This window comes from Phyllobates terribilis, unplaced genomic scaffold (genome assembly GCF_046119375.1).
Source record: "Phyllobates terribilis strain yellow unplaced genomic scaffold, ASM4611937v1 Scaffold_7__3_contigs__length_470593459, whole genome shotgun sequence".
NCBI lineage: Eukaryota > Metazoa > Chordata > Amphibia > Anura > Dendrobatidae > Phyllobates > Phyllobates terribilis.
This window is the reverse complement of record NW_027362767.1, coordinates 114,125,342-114,143,305: the sequence shown is the minus strand read 5'-3', so window position 1 is coordinate 114,143,305 and position 17,964 is coordinate 114,125,342. Positions and strand designations below refer to the sequence as shown.

The window sequence follows — 17,964 nt, the reverse complement described above, 5'->3', positions numbered from 1 at the left end:
AGACCATACCAGTACCCCACCTCCACCTTGCTGGCGTCTGAGTCGGAGTGGAGCTCTCTGCCCTTTACTGATCCAGCCTCTGGCCCATCCATCTGGCCCATCAAGAGTCATGCTCATTTCATCAGTCCATAAAACCTTTGAAAAATCTGAATAACTTTTCAATCTCCCAAGGATGCCGCAACATCTTTCTATAATTTTAAAGAAAGCTCATTATGGTAATAAGAGCTCTGATCATTAGTAGAACAGAAATGTCCCATTGTGGCAAGTGTTGATTCTTATAGGAAAAAGGAATAATAAAGCGGGATGATAGGTGGTCACTACAGAACTAATCCAAATCAGACATTTAGCAGAAAACCAATCAGAATAAAACAAATGGTTAAAGTGAAACTACAACAAACAGGGCTGTTGCAAAGAAGATAAAAGAAAGACAGTTCATTTCGGGGTAATAAACCCAAGTCTAATTATGTTGATCTTGTTTTGTTATAAAAACAATTGGTCTTTGTATCCTCTATAGTATAATATATTTGACTCCTTTTTTGGCATTGCAAAAGTATTCGTTACGGTTGTTAATGAGTCGCTTTACAAGATCATACTGTGGGAAAGACAGTTTTCTGATTTAAAGGTTGAATCGTGCAATAAAAAAAAGATATCTAAAGGTATATCGCCTATATAGATTTTTTAAAACGTATCATTATCCAATGTAATGCAGGAGTGTATCAACAAAGATTGCTCCATAATGTCCTTTTAAACATCTAGGCTGCACTGGAAACCGCTAATTTCTTCAGGTGATCCATAAAAACTTGTAAACTGACATCATCTGTGAGAATAGGGGCCCCAGTTTCCTGCAATGAAATTTATTTAAGAATACAACATTTTGTAAAAAGCATTCATATAATGTATAGACAGAAATAATTACATGTAGCATGTATAGTACATTTTAAAAATAATTTTTACTGAACTGAACTGAAGCTTAATGGCATTTTCCAGGCTCAAGAGAAATTTCTGCAGTCACTGTGTGACTGCACATTGCAGAAAGCCAATACAAATGGTTGATCACAAAAATCGCACACTTGCAGCCACAAGTTGATTTAGATTCTCATCTGTTTCTCTCAATAGAACAAATGTATGACTATTGGCATTGCAAATGTAGCATCGGCGTCTCTGCCCCCTGCCAGGCACAGACGCCGTCCCCCTTACCGCTGCGGTCCTGCTCCAGCGTCTTCCGGCCTCGCTGCAGCTGCTGCTGGTGCACACAGCTTCCATGGCTCTGTGCTTAGGGCGTGCGCGCTCACTCCCTCTTAAAGAGGTCACGCGCGCCGTCCTAAAAAGTCCCCGGCCAATCACCGGAGGGCTTTCCCTAAAAGAGGCACCTCCACCAATATGGAGGTGCCCGTGCAAGGTTGTTACTTTGTGATTCTTACTTTACTTCAGCCCCCAGGTCCTCTGCAAATCAGGCCTGTTCACCAGTCTGTTCTTCTGCTCAGTCCGCTAGCCTGTCTTCTCTTCAGCCCGACAGTCTGTCTACAGTCCAGTCCGCCAGTCTGTCTATGGGCTCTGCCCGCCTGCTTATCTGGAAGCACCTGCCTGTTACCTGCCGTGTCTGCCAGCCCGCTTACCTGGAAGCACCAGCCAGCTATCAGTTGTGCCGCCAGCTTGCCTACCCAAAACACTCGCCTGACTATCTATCTGCCTAATCAGCCTGCTTGTCTACCCGAACCACCCGTCAGCCTACCAGCCGAAGCTCATCCGCTGTACCGGTCAGTTCCTGCCTTCTCACCTATGGGAGTCACCTGCTCTCATTCAAGGTCGGTCCCAGAGTGCACCTGTTTCCTCTGCTCTGTTCCTCCCTGGTTCACGGAGTCAACTGAGCCGCAGTGCGACCTTGGTCGGACCGAGTTGATACTTAGTCACGCCCCTCTGGCCCCTCCTTGCACCGCAGCACAGAGGTTCCACCACCTGGATCCGTAACAGTAAATGCACATTGAACACTGTTACGATTCAAGAAATCTCTCTCAATTTCTCATATGCTTAGAAATTGGCTTTAACCTTAGAGGGGGTGTCCGGGACTTTAACATTAATGGCCTATCCTTAGAATAGGTCATTTATTACCTGGCACCCACGCCAATCAGCTGTTCTCAACATTGGCAGCGGCCGGTACTGCTCAGCTCTGTCAATGGAATAATGGCCTCAGTCAGGTACTGCACATCCGCCCCAATTAATGGGGACAGTTAAAGGGTTTATCCAAGACTATTTTTTTTTTTAGCTATGGGCCTAAAAATTAACAGGCAGGTAGGAGCTACCTAGCTGCCTCTTGTGCCCGGTGCTTATCTCTGCCAGAACAGAGCAGTCACACACCGCTCCTACCGGTTATTCAGCAGCTTCCCCTGATGTCACGTTGACAGAGCAGCGGCTTCTTTTTCACTCTGTTCTGTTGACAGAACGTGACTGCCAACATCATGCTGATTGACATCCGGCTCCCCTCTGCCTAATTGCAGGGAGCCAGCTATCGATCAGTATGACGTCAACAGTCACGCCCTGTCAACAGTGCGGAAGAGGAAAAATTATGCTTTTGAAGTTGAGGAACTGAATTTCCACCAGGAGCAGTCAGTGATCGCTCTGTGCCAATGCCGGGTAGAACAGGTGTAACGGGGCCGGGAGGTGGAACCTCTGAGCTGCAATACAAAGGGGAAGTCCTTGTAAGGAAGCGGGTGACTCCCAGGGAAGGCAAGCAGGTAGCCACAGCAAGTGACGGGGACAGTCTCTGGGTAGACAGGCAGGTGGTCACAGCAAGTGATGGGGACAGTCTCTGGGTAGACAGGCAGGTGGTCACGGCAAGTGACGGGGACAGTCTCTGGGTAGACAGGCAGGTGGTCACGGCAAGTGACGGGGACAGTCTCTGGGTAGACAGGCAGGTGGTCACGGCAAGTGACGGGGACAGTCTCTGGGTAGACAGGCGAGGCGGATACCTGACAGGTAACTGGTGGGTGCTTCCAGGTGAGCGGGCTGACGGAGACAGCAGGTAACAGGCAGGTAACTGGTGGACGCTCCCAGGTGAGCGGTCTGACAGATGAGGCAGGAGACAGGCAGGTAACTGGTGGATGCTCCCAGGTGAGCGGTCTGGCAGACAAGGCAGGTAACAGGCAGGTAACTGGTGGGCGCTCCCAGGTGAGCGGTCTGACAGACAAAGCAGGAGACAGGCAGGTAACTGGTGGACGCTCCCAGGTGAGCGGTCTGGCAGACAAGGCAGGTAACAGGCAGGTAACTGGTGGATAACAGGCTGGCAGGCAGGATGAGAAGTCAGGCTAGCAGCGGGACCTGAGGGCTGAAGCACAGGAAGACACAGTGCAAACAACTTTGCTCGGGCACCTCCATTTTGGAGGAGGTGCCTTATATATGGGAGATCCTCCGGCAATTGGCTGGGGACTCCTTAGGACGGAACGCACGGCCCCTTTAAGAGAGAGGGAGCGCGCGCGCTCTAAGCACAGTGCCTGGGAAGCAGCGCGCGCTGCCAGCAGCGCGGGAGGAGGACGCCGAGCACGGAGCAGAGAGGTGAGGGGAACGGCGTCTCTGCCTAGCAAGGGGCAGAGACGTCGATGCTACAGTACCCCCCCCTTTAGCCCCCCCCTTTCTTAGGCCAGAGAGAAATTTATCAAGGATGAGCGGGGCATGGATGTTCTCCCGGGGCTCCCATGTTCTCTCTTCAGGACCAAACCCCTTCCAATCCACTAGAAAAAAGGTCCTTCCTCTTACCCTCTTGATGGCCAGAATGCTCTCTACCTCAAACTCGTCTTCAGCGGAGACCGGAGCAGGAGGCGTACCTGTAGACTTGGAAAAAGAGTTAAGTACCACGGGTTTGAGGAGAGATACATGGAAGGAGTTGGGGATCCGCAAGTTGGCCGGGAGTTTCAATTTATAGGCCACCGGGTTGATTTGCTTGATAACTTCCAGTGGGCCGATGAACCGGGTCCCTAACTTGTAGGAAGGAACCTTGAGCCGGACATATTTGGACGAGAGCCAGACTTTATCTCCAGGACGGAATTGGGGCAGATCCAGACGTCTCTTGTCAGCCTGTCTCTTCATCCGCTCGGAGGACTGAAGAAGTGCGGATCTGGTACTCTCCCAAATGGAGGAGAATTTGCTAACAAGAGACTCCGCGGCTGGGTTGTCCACGGAGGTGGAGACGGGAAACAGGATCCGGGGATTTTGACCGTAGACTGTAAAAAACGGGGATTTGGAAGAGGATTCACTCTCGTGATTATTATAGGAGAATTCGGCCCACGGTAAAAGATCCACCCAGTCGGAATGGTGGGCATTAACAAAGTACCGGAGGTAACTGGTTAAAATTTGGTTGATCCGCTCTACTTGACCATTGGACTGTGGGTGATAAGCAGAAGAGAAGTCCAAGGTGACCCCCAGCAGTTTACACGTGGCTCTCCAGAAGTGAGAGGTGAACTGGACCCCTCGATCGGACACGATGTGGAGTGGAAGACCATGGAGAGGGAAAATAGAGAAGAGGTCAGCGACCACCCAAATGACCGTACAACCAGCAGAGACAGGGAGATCCGTTATAAAGTCCATGGCTATATGCTGCCACGGGGCAGCAGGTACGGGAAGAGGCAGAAGGCGGCCGGCTGGCAGATGTCTAGGAACCTTGTTGCGAGCGCAGGACGCACAGGCCGAGACAAAGTCTATTACCTCCTTGCGCAGGGTAGGCCACCAGTAATGCCGGGTAATAAGCTGGAGGGTCTTCTTTCGGCCAGCATGGCCGGCTAGTTTAGACGAATGTCCCCAGTTCAGAACCTTCTCACGATCAGGTACTGTCACGAACGTCTTACCGGGTGGAAGACGATTCAGATCCACGGGGGCCACCTGCATTACCTTGGCGGGGTCGATGATGTGCTTAGGCTCCTCCTCAAGATCGGAGGACAGAAAGGATCGGGACAAGGCATCGGCTTTGATATTTTTGTCAGCCGGGCGGAAATGAAGAATGAAATCAAAGTGGGCGAAGAACAAGGACCACCGGGCCTGGTGCGGGTTAAGTCTTTGGGCACTCTGGAGGTAAGCCAAGTTTTTGTGGTCCGTATAAATTATTACCGGATGAAGAGCCCCCTCGAGCAAGTAACGCCACTCCTCCAGTGCCAACTTAACGGCTAACAATTCTCGGTCTCCCATAGAATAATTGCGCTCAGACGAGGAGAAGAGTTTGGAGAAGGAGCCGCAGGTTACCATTCTCCCGGATGGCGACTTTTGGGTGAGTACCGCTCCGGCTCCGGAGGAGGAAGCATCTACTTCTAAGAAGAATTGTTTGTTGCAGTCCGGACGGTGCAGCACAGAAGCGGAGGCGAAAGCTTGTTTCAAAGAAAGGAAGGCCTCCTCTGCCTCGGGCGGCCATTCTTTGGGACTAGCGCCCTTACGGGTGAGCGCGGAGATAGGGGCAGTCCGGGAAGAGAAGTGCGGAATGAAGAGGCGGTAGTAGCTGGCGAAGCCCAGGAACAGCTGAATAGCCTTGAACCCCTCCGGTAGGGGCCACTTCAGGATGGCAGAAAGTTTCTCAGGATCCATTTGTAGGCCGGTCTGGGAGATGACGTAGCCCAGAAATGGAAGCAAGGTCTGCTCAAAGAGGCACTTCTCAAATTTTGCGTAGAGGTGGTTTTGCCTGAGCCTGAGCAGGACTTGACGAACGTCCCTCTGGTGTGCGGGAAGATCCGGAGAGAAGATCAAGATGTCGTCCAGGTACACCACCACGCAGGAGTAGAGAAGGTCACGGAAGATGTCATTGACCAACTCTTGAAAGACGGCGGGAGCATTACAGAGGCCGAAGGGCATTACGAGGTATTCATAGTGGCCGTCCCGGGTGTTGAATGCCGTCTTCCATTCATCCCCCCGACGGATACGGACCAGGTTATACGCCCCATGGAGATCCAGCTTGGTGAAGATTCTGGCACCCCTCAGACGGTCAAATAATTCAGGAATGAGCGGAAGGGGGTATTTATTCTTCACCGTGATCCGGTTAAGACCTCTATAGTCAATACAGGGACGGAGTGAACCATCCTTTTTTTTAACGAAGAAGAAGCCTGCTCCCGCCGGGGAGGTAGATTTCCGGATAAATCCCCGGGCCAAATTTTCCTCGATATATTCAGACATGGCCCGGGTCTCGGCAGCGGACAACGGGTAAATACGCCCACGGGGTGGAGTAGCGCGGGGTACCAGGTCTATTGGGCAATCGTATGGTCTATGAGGGGGTAATGTCTCTGCTTCTTTCTTGTTGAAAACATCAGCATAAGACCAATAAGGGACCGGTAGGCCGGGTAGATTGGCTGGAGAAGGAGAGGGACGAGCAGGATGAACAGGAACTAAACAAGTCTTATGGCAGTCCTGCCCCCAGCGTAGGACTTCTCCGGTCTGCCAATTCAGCACGGGTGTATGTCTCTGGAGCCAAGGTAGGCCTAACAAAAGGGCGTGAGAGAGTCCCGGTAGAACATGGAAGAAGATGCTCTCAGAGTGCAGCATTCCCACCTGCAGCGTTATCGGTTCGGTGATGAGTTGGATGGGTTGCGGTTAGAGACCCCCATCCACGGAGGTGACAGATAAGGGTTCAGCCAGAGGTTTAGTGCGAATGCGGTATTTCTCTACCAGGGACTGAGAAATGAGATTTCCGGCAGCTCCAGAATCAAGTTGAGCTAGTTCAAAGTAGCGGTTCTCCCCGCAGATGATAGAGACCGACAGCATCAGAGATGGAGAGGGTTTACTCTTGTCTAGGGCGACCTCTCTAAGCGATCCTAGACACAGGCGTTTCCCGACCTCTCTGGGCATGCACGGATCTGGTGCTCCTTACTGCCACAGTAGAAACAGCTCCCCTCGGCACGGCTTGACTCTTGACGGCTTTTGACCATCTTGGTTTGGTCGACCTGGATGGGCTCTGGCGAGTGCGCCCGGGAAGTTACAGATGAAGAGACGGGTCTCTGGAAAGTAGGAGCAAGGCGGGGAAACTTCCTCTCATGGGTGACCTCTTTGGTACGCTCCTGGAACCGGATGTCAATCCGGGTGGCAAGTGTCACCAAGTCATCCAGGGTGGTTGGAATGTCCCGACCGGCAAGTTCACCTTTAATCCGGCCGGATAGGCCCTCCCAGAAGACGGACACCAGGGCCTCGTTATCCCAGGCAAGCTTGGAAGCAAGGGTACGGAACCGTATGGCATATTGGCCCACGGTGAGACTCCATTGGTGGAGGCGAAGCAGAGAGGAGGCAGAAGAGGTCTTTCTTCCTGGTTCGTCGAAGACTTTCCGGAAAGCCGTGAGAAAGGCTGGCAAGTTGGACACCAGGGGGTCTCCTCTCTCCCATAGAGGATTTAGCCAGGACAGTGCCTCCCCTGTGAGATGGGACATGATGAAGGCCACCTTGGCCCGATCGGTGGTGAACTGGTGTGCCAAGAGTTCGAAGTGCAGGGTGCACTGGTTAATGAAGTCCGTGCCAGGCCGGGGTCTCCACCAAAACGAGGCGGGGTGGAAAGGCGAGGACTGGGAAGGGATGCCATGGTATTGAAGGGCAGCGACGCTGCCGGGGTAGTAGTTGTGCGAGTGGAAGCAGCTCCCAATGAGGCAGTCAGTGTGTCCAGGCGGGAGTTAACACTACGCAGGTGACTCAGGATGGACTCCTGTTGGGACCTCTGATGGGATAGTTCATGGCATAGGTCCGAGAGTGAGGGAGCTTGGGTGCCACCGGGTTCCATGGCCCGAGCAAACTGTAACGAGGCCGGGAGGTGGAACCTCTGAGCTGCAATACAAAGGGGAAGTCCTTGTAAGGAAGCGGGTGACTCCCAGGGAAGGCAAGCAGGTAGCCACAGCAAGTGGTCACGGCAAGTGACGGGGACAGTCTCCGGGTAGACAGGCAGGTGGTCACGGCAAGTGACGTGGACAGTCTCTGGGTAGACAGGCGAGGCGGATACCTGACAGGTAACTGGCGGGCGCTCCCAGGTGAGCAGGCTGACAGAGACAGCAGGTAACAGGCAGGTAACTGGTGGACGCTCCCAGGTGAGCGGTCTGACAGATGAGGCAGGAGACAGGCAGGTAACTGGTGGGCGCTCCCAGGTGAGTGGTCTGGCAGACAAGGCAGGTAACAGGCAAGTAACTGGTGGACGCTCCCAGGTGAGCGGTCTGACAGACGAGGCAGGAGACAGGCAGGTAACTGGTGGACGCTCCCAGGTGAGCGGTCTGGCAGACAAGGCAGGTAACAGGCAGGTAACTGGTGGATAACAGGCTGGCAGGCAGGACGAGAAGTCAGGCTAGCAGCGGGACCTGAGGGCTGAAGCACAGGAAGACACAGTGCAAACAACTTTGCTCGGGCACCTCCATTTTGGAGGAGGTGCCTTATATATGGGAGATCCTCCGGCAATTGGCCGGGGACTCCTTAGGATGGCGCGAGCGGCCCCTTTAAGAGAGAGGGAGCGCGCCCTAAGCACAGTGCCTGGGAAGCAGCGCGCGCTGCCAGCAGCGCGGGAGGAGGACGCCGAGCACGGAGCAGAGAGGTGAGGGGAACGGCGTCTCTGCCTAGCAAGGGGCAGAGACGCCGATGCTACAACAGGCAAGTAGTGAGCAACTATCTGCCTGTTTTATTTTTTTTTTACTATGGGTTTAAAAACTAAGTCCTGAATAAACACTTGAATGGGGTTGTCCACTACTTTATATGATCCCCCAATGTATTCCCCCAGGGCCCAAAAGTATTTCTCTGAATACCTTGTGGTGCCTTTTCACGTGACCCCCGGCTGCAGCCAGCGCTGACATCCGCTGACGTCACGACAAGTCCAGGCTGCAGCCGAAGGTCCCTCTTTCGCGTTCCACTGGTGGCTGCTGGGTTGTGGGCGGGGTTACCCCTCCGCGTCACACCCGGCATCTGTGACGCCCAGTTGCGCTTGGTATCACAGATCCCGGAAGAGTGCATTGATGGATTCCTCCACAAGAGGCCCCCATGACCATTCACACATCTCCACCTTCCACCTCAGACCAGCAGAGGGAGCCCGTTAGGGATATAAATAGGGAAGGTGGAGCCAGGCAGTTCAGTCTGGAGTCGACAGAGAGCCAAGTCTGTTGAGAGAGTTCCTGCAGTAGAGAAGCCTGAGAGAGGTAAGTCTGCAGTGGAGCACAGTCCAGACTCAGTTGAAGCTCAGAATAGGGAGCTTTAGGTGTGCCGGCGCCATAAGATCGGAGAAGCACGGCAAGCTGCTGTTAGTGTGTATAGCCTAGTGAGGGCCCGAGTAAGCCGAAGGCGAGTGGAGAGTTAGTACATAGGGGGCAGAGGAGCTTAACTAGCTCACCCCGAAGCAGTTACCGGACACCGGGTCCGAAGCTTACCGGGATCTCTATGACATAACCGGAATACCTGGAGAACTACAAGTCCCGGGATCGCTAAAGTGCTGATACGTAACAGAGCCAGGAGACACATAGGCCCCGTAAGCTGGGAGCGTGCACTCCAAGAAAAGGCCCAACCACAACGTCAGCCAGCGCAGGGCAGAGACAAAGTTAGGCCTAGCTCCAGGCAGGTCAGAAACATTCTACGCAGAGGCAAGAAACAGGAGGCCCTACACCCGCTCATTGGGGAGGATCCTGACATGCACCCTTCACCCTACAGTGCTCCAGGACGTGCCTGAATTTCCATCAGTAAAAGGTACTGAAGTGACTATCGTGTCTGTCCCTGTTCTTGCTCTGACCCGGCTAGGTCTCGCCTGTCCTGCATTCCCCCTTCATACACTGCCCTGAGGCCTAGCTCCACCTATGGGGAGCTATACCATCGAGCTGCCTTATCACCGGCCTCAGAGGACTGCGCAGCGCTGATGATTCTCACCAGAAGCCACAGGTGGCGTCACGAACTTTCATAAACTTAACAACCAATAACCCCCTTTTAAGAGAGACCCCAGGGTACGGGCCTGGGAGCCGACCACCGCGACATCCCCAAGGCAAAGGCCCGGGTACCGAGTCATCCCCATCCCCTGGGCTGGTCATCTTCTTTCTGGCGTCATGAACAGGATTCCTTGCCCGCTGCAACGACGGAGTGTTATGCCAGTTGCCACCGGGTACTGTGCGCCTTTATTGAAGTGAACTGTATATTTGACTGTGGTGAAGATTGCCGCCATTGTTGGGCCGCTGAGCGAGAAGAAGGGCGTAACCGCGGGAAACTAAGGGGCGTACCTGCAAAAGAGCGCGAAGCCCCGCACACGCCCCACGCTTCGACATCAAACCAAGAAGCGCCAGGTCCTGTAAGGAGCGTCGCTGAACGATCTGATGTAGGACGCAAGCGACGCAAGGTCCTGAAGATAACCGTCACCTGCGGAGCTGCGGCCTACCGGAAGAAAAGCTAGAAGGTAGGCCACGGTAAACTAGGGGGGCGTCAGGATGTCCAACGAACAGCAGAACGCCGACATGCCGGCCAACGTCCCTGAAGTTCAACCCGCGCCCGACGACGAGCAGGCCGAAGCGGCCGCTCCACCAGCAGCGCCTGTAACCCCTGTCATTCCCATAACTTTACCGTACATTCCTGGAGCAAAGTGGCTCCCCCAGTGCAACGGCAAACCAGATACCCTGTCTGGATTCAAATGTAAGATATGTAGTATCTTGGACATGTAGTCTATAACAGGCAAACAAAGAGCCGCTGTTGTATTGGGACAACTGACCGGTGCTGCGGAACGGGAAGTGGAAACATGGTCGGCCGCAGACCAGGAGTCAGTGTCCACAATATTTCAAAAACTACAGACTGTGTTTGAGGATCTTACTGAGGCGGACCTCCGGATGAGGTTCTACACCTGTTCCCAACAGCCGGAGGACAATGTTCAGGACTACACCTGGCGTCTACAAGGGGCCCTGCGGGCTCTGAACCAGGTTAGTCCAACCAGCGTTGAGAATGAGAACAAAATGCTGAAGGAACAGTTTGTCCAGGGACTGAGGTCTCCAGAGGAGAGCAGGACAGTGCGTTGGTGGTCCCTGGATCATCGAGATGTCACCTTTGACAATCTCAAGGACATGGCTATAAAAGGACAGCAGCCCCTGAAAACAAATGCCGTCCAATGTTACCAGGGTGGGGCTACCCCAGTACCTGCTACACCCACCTTTTCCCCAGTGGCTGCTGAAGCTAGGGTTCCAGCAACGTCCCCTAAAGAACTGGACAGTTTGCGCTCTGAGGTGCGTCAGTTGAGCAAAACCCTGACCACAGTGCTGAGTGCTCTGCAGCTGCGGACGGAGCCCGAGGAAGGAGGGAAAATCCTGTTAGCCGATAGCCCTGAGGATGTCCCCTGGATGAGAAGGAGGAGGAGGCCAACACCACCCTCACCGAGGACCAGTGACCAGTGCCGTCCACAGAAGGACCCTGCCTGCTACCGCTGCCGCAAGATCGGACACATCGCCCAGAATTGTCCTTTAAACGAGAAAAACCTGGGTCCGAGGGCTGACACCCAGGAGTAAACTCAACAGGCCCATCAGACTGGTACAACAGGTTCGTCGGAGGAAGACCTTTCCTGTCCATTTTGTTGGACGGGATCCCGACGCACGCTCTGCTGGACATAGGATCTCAGGTAACCATCATGCCTGACGTCCTCTACAAGAGGTTATGGTCCATGGACGATCTACGTCCGCCAGCTCCAAATCTTTCTGTATATGCCTCAAACGGACTCCCCCTTAACCTACTCGGGGTTAAGAATGTGACTGTAAAGGTGGGGAGAGTGGAGCTGAAGGACCAGGGGCTAATTGTAGTAGAGACTAATCCTGATGACACCAACCCGTATATGGTACTAGGCACTAACATTGTTGGTAACTGTTTGGGAGAAGTTGTGTTCTTGCTCCAACAGATAGCCGACACTGCCAGACCAAGACAGAGGAGGGCACTGCAGAGGGAGATTCGAGTCCTGATGTATCAACAGCAAGTAAGGTTAACAGACGGTGAAATAGGTAACGTGCGGGTAACGGACCCCATACCCATTGTCATTCCCCCAATGAGTGAAATGCTCATCTGGTGTCGAGCTGCTATAGGTCTTAGAGGACAGAGCTACCAGGCGGTAGTAGAACCCCTTTGCTTCGAGCACAGACCCACGCTCTTAACCGCCAGGGGAGTGGTAGATGTACGCAATGGGAGGGTGCCCGTCCGTCTTCTCAATTGTGGGGAAGATGAGGTCAGATTGCCACGTTATGCCACTGTTGCCAAATTACATGCTGTAAATAACAACTGCATTCACAAGGCGGAGTCCTTAACCTCACCAGATGAAGTGGAGGATAATGACCCTGCAACCCAGGTGGAGGATTGGTGTCAACAGCTCCATGTTGGGACAGACACCACTCCTGCCCATCAGAAACAGGGTGTACACCGGGTGGTTCAAGAATACGCGCAGATGTTCAGTAAACATCCACGACTTCGGGAGGATTAAGGGGGTTCAACATCATATCCCCACAGGCGACCATTCCCCAATCAAAGAACGTTACAGGCCTATACCACCAGCTCACTACCAGAAGGCAAAGAAAATGTTGCAGGACATGAGAAAGGCGGGAGTAATAAGGGATAGTTGTAGTCTCTGGGCAGCTCCCCTAGTGCTAGTTAGGAAAAAGGACGGGAGCATGAGAATGTGTGTAGATTATCGTCAAGTAAATCGCATTACACATAAAGATGCATACCCTTTACCACGCATAGAGGAGTCCCTAGCTGCCTTAAAGTCTGCAAATTACTTTTCCACCCTTGACCTCACTAGTGGGTACTGGCAAGTAGCTGTGGCTGAGGAGGATTGGGAGAAGACGACCTTCACTACCCCGATGGGACTCTGCGAGTTCAACAGTATGCCGTTTGGACTCTGCAATGCCCCCGGAACATTCCAGAGATAGATGGAGTGCTGCCTGGGACACCGCAACTTCGAGACTGTGTTACTTTACCTGGACGATGTAATAATGTACTCCAGAACGTACGAGGACCACTTGAAACACCTAGCAGAGGTATTTGAGTCACTGTCCCGGTACAGGATGAAGTTGAAGCCCTCAAAGTGCCACCTGCTCAAGAGAAAGGTACAGTACCTGGGGCACATTGTCAGTCTGGAAGGGGTAGCACCAGATCCGGAGAAAGTCACTGCCATCCAGAAGTGTCCGGAGCCGAAGAACCTCAAGGAGGTGCGTCAGTTCTTGGGACTAGTAGGATACTACCGGAGGTTCGTAAAGGACTACACTAAGAAAGCAGCTCCTCTGCAAGACCTCCTGGTAGGGCAGTCCCCCAAAGGCAGAAATCCCCCATTCCACTGGGGTAAGGAGCAAGCCGAGTCGTTTCAGGAGATGAAGGAGATCCTGACAGGCGATGAGATCCTAGCCTACCCTGACTACAGCCTACCGTTCCTGCTGTATACTGATGCCAGCAACGAAGGACTGGGAGCTGTCTTAAGTCAGAAGCAGAATGGCCAAGAGAAAGCGATCGCATACGCAAGCAGGAAGCTCCGCCCGACTGAGAGGAACCCAGAGAACTATAGCAGCTTTAAGTTGGAGTCTCTGGCCCTGGTCTGGGCCATCACTGAAAGGTTCAAGCACTATCTAGCCTCCAGTAAGTTCACTGCCTTCACTGATAACAACCCCTTGACCCATCTTGAAACAGCTAAGTTCGGGGCACTGGAACAACGATGGATGATGCGGCTGTCGAATTACCAATTTACAATTAAATACCGGGCGGGCCGCAAGAACGCCAATGCCAATGCTCTGTCTAGGATTCCTCACCAGTCAGACACAGAAGAAGAAGTGGATGACCTGGAAGAGATTGAGCTACCTGCCTTTCACCGGAATGGGATGATCCACGAGCAACGAGCCTCCAGGAGGCAGTGTGGAAAGACGTTAAACCCCCTGCCTCACCACAGCTGGAAAGAGACCCAGGACAGTGACCCGGTTGTCAGCCGCATCAAGGAGCTGATAATCCAAGAAGGTGCCTCCCTGGAGAAGGATGCGTCTCTGCAAGCAAAGCAGCTGTGGAACGAGAGAAGCCGGCTGTTTATCTACCGTGAGAAACTGTGCCGGAGGTACGTCAATCCAAAAACTCATGAGATGGTATGGCAGATAGTAGTCCCGAAGACAGACATCCAAATGGTATTAGGAGCTTACCACGATCAGGTGGGGCACTTTGGCTGGAAAAAGCTAGAGACCCTGCTGAAGTGTCGATTCTACTGGGTAGGAATGCGCAGCTCCATTGAGAGGTGGTGCCGGGACTGTGGACCCTGTGACCTAAGAAGAAAAGACTTCAACAGCCAGAAGGCACCCCTGCAACCCATCAAGACGACTCGACCCCTGGAGATCGTGGCTCTGGACCATGTCAAGCTGTCCCCCAGCAGGTCAGGGTACTCTTATGCTCTGACCATGGTAGATCACTACTCACGTTTCCTGGTCGTCGCACCTGTCAAAGACCTGACGGCAGAGACAGCAGCAAAGACGTTCCAAGCGTATTTCTGTAGACCCCATGGTTATCCTGAGCAGGTGCTGACGGACCAAGGCCCGGCCTTTGAGGCTGAGTTGTTCAAGGAGTTCTGCCATCTCTACGGGTGTAAGAAAATGAGAACTACACCGTACCACCCACAAACCAACGGTCTCTGCGAAAAGATGAACAACATCATCATCGACCTGCTAAAGACCATACCACTTGAGGAGAGAAACCAGTGGCCAGACCTACTGCCTGATTTAGTAGATCTGTAGAATCATATACCAGTAAGTTCCACAAACTGCACTCCGGCATATCTCATGCGGGCAAGGCCAGGAAAGCTGCCCATGAATCTGGAGCTTGGTGTTGTTGAACCTGAAGCTGATATGACCACTGAAGACTGGGACAAGACCAGGCAGGAGCAGTACAGGAGGGTACAAGCTTGTGTCGAGGACAGTCTTACTCGGGTGAGAGAAAAGCAGGAAGCTCACTACAACAAAAACGCACCCGCAGAACCTTTCACACCTGGTGAAACAGTATTGAAAAGGAAAAGACGTAACCACAAACTTGATGATCAGTGGGAAAAAGAACCCTACACTGTATTGAATTCGAGATTTGACAATAAGAAGACATGCTTAATCAGTCGAGATGGAGGAAAAACGTCTACAACAGTGTCCAGGGACCACCTAAAGTTGGGTCCAGATCTACTGAAACCTCAAGACAAAACACCTCTTACTGCCCCGGAGGAGGCTAAAGAAGAAGTGATCCACACTGACTTGGGAGATTTCCCGGCAGATTGGCCTCAAATAGAAGGAGCAGTAATCATTCCAACACTCCAATTCTACGAACAGCCAGAAAATCTTCCACAGCAAGTTGAACCTGTAAGTGCTGCAGAAGAGCCAGCTCAAGAAGTATCCCCGGACGAAGGATCCCCAGTAGGAGCAGAGCAAGAAGGCCCAGCCAATGGTGAACTTGCCAGTCCAGGAGAGAGGTTAAGGCAGTTTTACAACTTAGTCACACGTAGAACTGGTAGAGTAACTGACCGTACAGACTCTGATACCACACAAACCACCGCACTACGCAGATCAACACGTAGCACGCGGGGCCAAGCCCCTGCCAGATATAAGCAGTAAAATAGCTAAACTCTGACAAATGTAGATAGTTACCCCTGGAGTATTAAATTGTATTATAGCACTCTATAATTGTATATATTCAGACATATGTATGTCTTTATTAATTTGTGTTTTGCTTATTTACTTCTTTATTTACCTAAGAACTTCGTGGCTGAGGACTATGTGCAGCCCAAAAACTGCTTTTGTATATAATTGTGCTCCCTGGAGTGCCCTTCTAGGTGACCTCAGAAGGAAAACCTGTCTGGAGTGGCTCTATTGGAGGTCCAACTCAGGATCTTCATGCCCTGCAGCCACCCCAGGGCTTACGTTGAGGGTTTGGGACAGGGCCCTCAAAACCACCAAGTACTCTACCCTGTGAGATGGACATCCTGTTTGGGAAACTCACCATAGGAGACTTGAACTCTGAGGACACTTTGTATTTGTTATTGTTATGCAATGTTTAAGAAATGTGCCTCCCATAAAGGGAAGATTGTTAATGCATTGTTCATGTTATTATTGTTATTGTTATAAAATGTACTTCAGCCCAGGAGTGCTGAGCTTTACTAGGGGGGAATGTGATGCCCAGCTGCGCTTGGTATCACAGATCCTGGAAGAGTGCTTTGATGGATTCCTCCACAAGAGGCCCCCATAACCATTCATGCATCTCCACCTTCCACCTCAGACCAACAGAGGGAGCCCATTAGGGAGATAAATAGGGAAGGTGGAGCCAGGCAGTTCAGTTCCTGCAGAGTGAGACACAGAAACAGGTCAGTCTGCAATGGAGCTCAGTGATTCAGCAGTTCCTCTGGAGAGTTCAGTTAGTGCAAGTCTGAATACAGAGTCGAGCTCGTAGCTCAGAATAGGGAGCTTTAGGTGTGCCGGCGCCATAAGATCGGTGAAGAGCGGCAAGCTGCTGTTAGTGTGAGTAGCCTAGTGAGGGCCCGAGTAGGCTGAAGGTGAGTGGAGAGTTAGTACATAGGGGGCAGAGGAGCTTAACTAGCTCACCCCAAAGCAGTTACCGGACACCGGGTCCAAAGCTTACCGGGATCTCTATGACCCAGTAAGGCATAACCGGAATCCCTGGAGAACTACAAGTCCCAGGATCGCTAAAGTGCTGATACGTAACAGCCAGGAGACACATAGGCCCCGTAAGCTGGGAGCGTGCACTCCAAGAGAAGGCCCAACCACTACGTCAGCCAACGCAGGACAGAGACAAAGTTAGGCCTAGCTCCAGGCAGGTCAGAAACTTAATACGCAGAGGCAAGAAACAGGAGGCCCTACATCCGCTCATTGGGGAGGATCCTGACATGCACCCTTCACCCTACAGTGCTCCGGGACGTGCCTGAATTTCCATCAGTAAAAGGTACTGAAGTGACTATCGTGTCTGTCCCTGTTCTTGCTCTGACCCGGCTGGGTCTCGCCTGTCCTGCATTCCCCCTTCATACACTGCCCTGAGGCCTAGCTCCACCTGTGGGGAGCTATACCATCGAGCTGCCTTATCACCGGCCTCAGAGGACTGCGCAGCGCTGGTGATTCTCACCAGAAGCCACAGGTGGCGTCACGAACTTTCATAAACTTAACAACCAATAACCCCCTTTTAAGAGAAACCCCAGGGTACGGGCCCGGGAGCCGACCAACGTGACTTCCCCAAGGCAAAGGCCCGGGTACCGAGTCATCCCCATCCCCTGGGCTGGTCAGATACTGGGTGTGACATGCTGCCGCCAACAGCCCAGCGTCCACCGCGGGGAACACGTCACTGATGTCACGCCTCACTTGACGTGATATCAGTGAAGGGTCACGTGATCCCTCTGAGCGGCCAGCGATAGCGCCACTCACAGGCAGAAAAGGCACTGCAAGGTATTTACAAAAACACTTCTGTGCCCCGGGGGCATACATTGGGGGTTCATATAAAGTAGTGGACAACTTCTTTAATAGGCAGGGGTGCCGCACCACAACAATCAGACAATGACGACCTGTATTCTAAGGGCAAGTCTCTAATGTTAAAGTCCCGGACAACCTTTTCAACGTATCTAACCTTTTCTTAAAGGGGAACCGTCATTTTATTTTTCCATAAAAAAGGGAAGGAGGAGGGACGAGCTAGAAATAGCTGAAATCAAAAACAGACATGCCACCGAAAATTTTACTGAAATGGCAGTTGGATATTAAGCTTTATTTAAGAAGCACTCCTCCTCCTCCCTTCAAAGTTTTTATCCTCTTAATATATTACAGTCAGAATATTTTAAAGCACTGTGTACTTACAATTGCTCATTTTGCCTTTCTACCCAGTTAATTCTTCTCCTTTCCATTAGGTCTATGGCATCATGTGATTAAAATCTGGCTAGCTGAATCATTCTAAGGTCTATGTAGAAACAGGAGGTCAATTTTCCCTGAATAAGTCATGAGTCACTGCAAAAGTCCCTGGACAGAGAAGGGATCAGCTGGG

The 17,964-nt window shown here is 52.2% G+C and overlaps 1 pseudogene; it reads right to left on the bottom strand.

The window, feature by feature from the left end:
* Positions 1 to 752: 752 nt before the first annotated feature.
* LOC141155382 (protein transport protein Sec23A-like) overlaps positions 753 to 17,964 on the bottom strand; it is a 77,020-nt pseudogene continuing 59,808 nt past the window's right edge.